At 46.7% G+C, this 5,396-nt stretch overlaps 1 protein-coding gene across 1 annotated transcript in view; it reads right to left on the reverse strand.

The window, feature by feature from the left end:
• The window catches only part of LOC108748782 (sonic hedgehog protein A), a 44,797-nt gene that overhangs the window by 4,974 nt on the left and 34,427 nt on the right, over nt 1-5,396 (reverse strand). The gene's annotated exons all lie outside the window — the stretch shown is intronic.

Consider the following 5,396-nt stretch of genomic DNA (forward strand, 5'->3'; position numbering starts at 1 on the left):
CTCTCTTTCTTATTGTCTACCTTTACGTCGACGATGACGACAACCAGGCGGTGCTCCAGTGAGTCAATAGGATACGCGTTCTTGTAACGAAGCATGGCTAGCCGACTCAGTGAGACAGGGGCCCCAATAGCACAGGACCCATGTAAACCCGGGCTTAATCCGGAACGCGGCGTATCGAGGGCGCGAGAAGCCAAAACGCAAGGGAGTCCCCATTGACCGAAGCCGCGGCATTGTCGAAGGGCATTCGGAGCGTCCGAGGCCCGTGTTCAAATTGATTCTCAGAGGGCAATCGCCCACGCAGAGCGGTATCATGTGGCTGACTGATCGGGACACGGACAAACCCGCTTGTGCGTGAACGCGGCGCTCGGTGCAAATCGAGCGGATTCTCTTCCCCGGGGTTGCCAAAGGGGCTCCTTTTGCACTTTTTATTTCCAACCGAGTGTGCGGAAGAAAGTAATTTTCGGGAGGGGGCACAATTGTGAGGAATAAGGGAGAGGGAGGTAAAGGGAGCCGAAAAAAAGCCACCGGCTTGAAGAATCCATCCGACGTGGAGGAGCCTGTCGATCGCGAAAACGCGCTGCGGCCGCGACGAATTTTACACACTCCGGCGGAGTTACCATCTCACCCCTTTTCATTCCCGGTGGTATTTCAATGGCGGTATGTAACTCGATGGTGTGCGTTGAACACGAAGCAGATCGGTCTCGCGATCCACGCGGCCACAATGAGACCCGTTCGACACTAACCGAGAATGGAACGGAGCTAACAATGTCCACGAATTTGCAGCTTTCCTTGCGGCAATTAGCCCCTATTGAGTGCAGACGACGGCCCTTTCGTCCCCCTCGGGGAGAGGGGGGGGGCCGAGCCCCACCTTTCCTTCTCCACCTCTTCTCCTTTTTATTTCCTCGTGCTCATGGGCTTGGATCCTCTCGCCGCACCGGTGGAAACCTTCACGCCACGTGCACGCGATTGCCGCAAGTGAATTGCACGGCTGTCGGATGAATTTCCATTAAAATCCCTGAGATTCAAATGAACTTCTACGAACGGCGTATCTAAAACTGATCCGCTGAATAGATGCCCTTTAATTCCCTCGTGTGTAATACATTTCGCGAAATTTATAACTGAAGTTGATGGTTCAGCTAGAAATATCTAATAATATGGTCAACGTTCCGATCGACTTGACATATTTCCGGCATATAAAAATGAAGGGTCACCGTCTTGCTTCGCTTGGAAAAATCCATTTAAAATGAATCGATCATTTTATGGCGATTGAAATAAGACATCTCTACCTCATAATGTCGCTTACATGTAAAGATATCTTCGAACAAATTATATCCTACGTTTATATATTGTTTATAATTTGCCAAGAATGTATATTCCGATTTCACCTGTTACCAAAATATTGAATACATATTCTTGATACAAGGATTGTAATAAAAAATCGATCCTCGAAAATTTTCTCATGCACCTTTGGCTTTCGTATGTACAATCCTCGCACTGCACGATGAGAACCGAGGTAATAGAGTATGAGAATGACGACGGAATCAAGAAGAAGAAGAAGAAGACGACGAAGACGAAGACGAAGAAGAAGGTGGAGGAGGGGGAGGTATAAAAGGCTGCGAAGGAGTCTCATATAAAGAGAGGGAAGAATGGTGAAGGGCCCGAGAGATATATCGGCCGTAGTGCGCTATGGGGAGCCTTGTTCGCACAGCAGGGTACCCCCTGGGCCCCTCCCAGACTTTACATCTATTTACAAATATTTTGGCGGAGTTGAGGAGATACAGGATATGATGGAGTGAGAAGGAGTGCGCGCGAAGGAGTCGGTCAAAGCCGAGAATGTCGGGGTCTTATGAAAATCCATTTCGAGTAAAAAATGACCCGGCCCGTAATACATTAGGGATAAGGAGCGTTGCGCGAAGGTGTGAGAGGGTGGGGGAGGATGAAAAGAATTACGGGGCGGAAATCGAAAAAAAAAGTTCAGCCGAGTGCTTGTACGCGCGCCGAACGCTCCCGAAAACGACGTGTTCGTGTGAAACGCAAAAGGGAAGCCGCGGCTTTAGTTCACAGAAAGGACCTTAATGGAATTGGGCCAATCCCAATTTCTGTAAGAGGTATGAGGACGAAAGTTTCCTGGAAATCGTTTGAGGGAGCATCGTCATTCGGAATATCGCTCGGCCACTTATTATAATGGTTCTCGATCTAATCGGAAAATAAAACAACGGCTAACAATGTGGCTAAAATTTGGCTGTTGTACTGTAAAATAATGTGTGTAATGAAACACACCTTGTTATTTGCAAAAGTTTATCGATACTTTTAGTTCTTACTAGTACTTACTAGAAGGTAAGTTAGATCCAATTAATTTTTATAAGCACAAATAAAAGGTTTACACACGTACAAACGCACACGCACACACGCACACATACGCGATGTTATAAATAGTGGGCTGCCAGTAGCTGAGAAACCAGTCAGGTTGATGGGAGATGATGAGTCGCGTCGTGTGAAGGGTGCTCTCTCTCCGTGTTCTGCCTCGATGTTATTTTATCTCTCCTTCATCACTTGGCCCCGGTGGCCACTAATTACGAAGCGCATGTCGCTTACACCTCGTTTACATATTTCGTATCTTATCGCTCAAACGTGTGGGTAAACTCGTGTTAACTCTCGCGCGTCCGCGATTTCGCTCGCGTGCATGCGTTCTGTGTGGTATATAATCAACGTAGCGACATTAAAGCGATATTAATTTCCCTGGTTTGGCATGATGCTAATTGCTCTCGGTGCATGTTACGGCTCGTTAAATCCCAGATAACGTCCGCGAAATTGTCGAGCCATCGCCGAGAACAAAGAAGTGGGACGTCGAGACAAACGACGTCGGAGTGTTGCCGAACAGTTGGAGACGCTGACCAAGGGTGTGGAGGTCAAGGAGCAGAGGGAGGATGAAAAGAAGGAGATGGCGAGATGGAGGAGGAAGAGAAGGAGGATAGAGAAAGGTGAAGAAGAGAGGCACGTTAAAGTAGAAGAAACGGCGGGAGCAGAGGAACCCGAAGATGGGCCACGTACTGCTGCTGCTGCCTTGAAAGGGGGTTGGGTCCGAGATGAAGGAAGATGGTGTGCGGAGCAGGACTGGGCTCCATACCAGCATCCGCAGACGGAGCCCCGCCCCCACCGGTTTCTTCTCCGTTTCTTCTCCACCTCCGGGCCCGCTCTGGCTTTACCTTCCCGCGGCCAGGCCAACCTTTTATTCCAATCTTCTTGTTTTAACGTGCTCGTTGCTTTACCCCCTCCTCTCTCGCGATCCACCACCCTTCGCCTCCTTCCCGACATTCCCGCCGTCCGCATGCCGGCCGCATTCGAGGGCCTCGGGAGTGGGTCCCCAATGTTCCATTCACCGTGCAACAAAACGAACCGCCCAGGCGTCAGCTGATCTTCCAGGAAGCCACTTCCGCCTCGACGAGGTAACCCTCGTGACACCCACACGGTCGACGTCGTGTCCGTACTTTTATCAATTCCGCTGATCGCCAAGGATTTAAATTCTCAGACAGTGAGAGGAGTCCGCAGCGCGCGCGGACAGTTTCATGTCCTTTTATGGACTTTTAAGATTAACTGCACATCAAAGCTATCATTTCTTGCTTCCAGATTTTTACAAAAATTCTTACAGCCCAATTTCTCTTTCTCTCCGTTTTATTGGTTCGTCTCGATTAATCGACGACTGTAAAGGGACTATCGAAATGAGACGCGATCGGTACACGAAGGACAATGGCCCGGGAAGACCAAAGAGATGACACGGCAACAATGGTAGTCGTGCTTTCAGAGAGAATCGTGCGAGGTGCATCGAGTGTTTGTCGAGCTCTCTAGATGGTCCCAGCAGTAACGACTGAAGAGCAATCCCTGCGCCGGAACGACCTATCTCACGACGCTTCTCTTCATCTCTTCCTCCTTCATCTTTATTCTGATTTCTTTCGCCTCGTAGCTGCTCATTTGTATGCCGTACGAATCTACATTCTTTGTTTTAGCAGTTCGTCAAACAACGGAATGTCTCCTCGAGTTTAACTCCACGAAGATTGTGAATTGAAAATTCAATCCACAGTGGTTTTTTTTTTTCAGGCTATTAGTTAAAGCAAATTTTATTAAGCGCAGCTCATTCGTATGGAAAATAAAAGAGTCAAACTATACATGTATCTAATATTTCTAAATTCTTTATAGAAAATTTATAATCTAAAGAATAAAATTTGTAATATTGTTTCTTTAAATAAAAAATCTGAATTAATTCCCTTACAATGAACGTATCTTGCCAATATGCGATTTCCGGGAAGCGGATCGACGTGACGATCAATCTCGCTAAGGAATTTTCAACCTGTCGTGGTTTCGATCCTTGTGTTTCTGCGCTCTTAGCAGATCAGGTTACATCCTTATTGCTTACCTGCACAGTGACACTGTAGGACGAGAGCGACAACAAGGCAAAAGAGAACTTAAAAGGCTCAGGTGGGTATTAACTGCAGACTTTAAAAAGTAGCTCTTTAATGTTTTCAGAGTAGTGTGAATTATTGATATACAGAGTGTTCTTAAAACATATGGCCGGACTTTACCAGAGTACTGTACTAATTATACGCAATTTTTTTCATTGGTTTAAATAATGAAATAAAACTGGACGTCTTGTGTTCTACCAATGTAGATTAACTTTAACTTACTCTTTATCTTCTTCTCTGATTTTGAGAACTAGGACAAGATAAAAAGTAATAAACAGCAGACTTGAACGCGGACTTATTTATATCAATGTAGATCAACTTTAATGTCGGTTTAATTTGCTCTTTATCCTTTTCTAACTTTTAAAACTAAAAAAAAAATGAATGGTAAATTAAACCAAATTGGAAGAGTTAATCTACAGTGATAGAAACGGGTATTAGTCGTCTTAAAAATATCCAATTTTCTAATCTGACTTCGCGAATGTTCGCTATACAACTTTGCTGATCGTTGCATTCCGAAATTCGTGTCACGTTGTAGATAATCAATGAAAAGAACATTCAAATGCCTTTACCGAGTCATCAAGAATCCTCCTAGTTTTCTCGCTAGCTGTGTGACGCCGGCTGCACAATTTCTTGGAAAGCCCGATCGATCCTCCCGGATCGCGCGCGATCAAGGAGGCTCGAACCTGTCGCGGGATCGATCGAGGTTTCGCCGTGTCCCGGGGAGCTCATGTTACATCCTTATTACATACCTGAGCGAAAGACAAGACCGCGAGGAGGGACAATCGAGGCGGCGGAGGAAGATCGAAGTCGACGGACCGCGAGGCCCTTTTGTCTGTGGGAACGGATTACCTATGGAGAGAGAGAGAGAAGGTGAAGGAGGATCAGACAGAGTGATGGCGACGAGAGCGAGGGGGTGGGAAAGGGTGGGGCGGGGGAGGG

This window comes from Trachymyrmex septentrionalis, unplaced genomic scaffold, assembly GCF_001594115.1.
Source record: "Trachymyrmex septentrionalis isolate Tsep2-gDNA-1 unplaced genomic scaffold, Tsep1.0 scaffold24, whole genome shotgun sequence".
NCBI lineage: Eukaryota > Metazoa > Arthropoda > Insecta > Hymenoptera > Formicidae > Trachymyrmex > Trachymyrmex septentrionalis.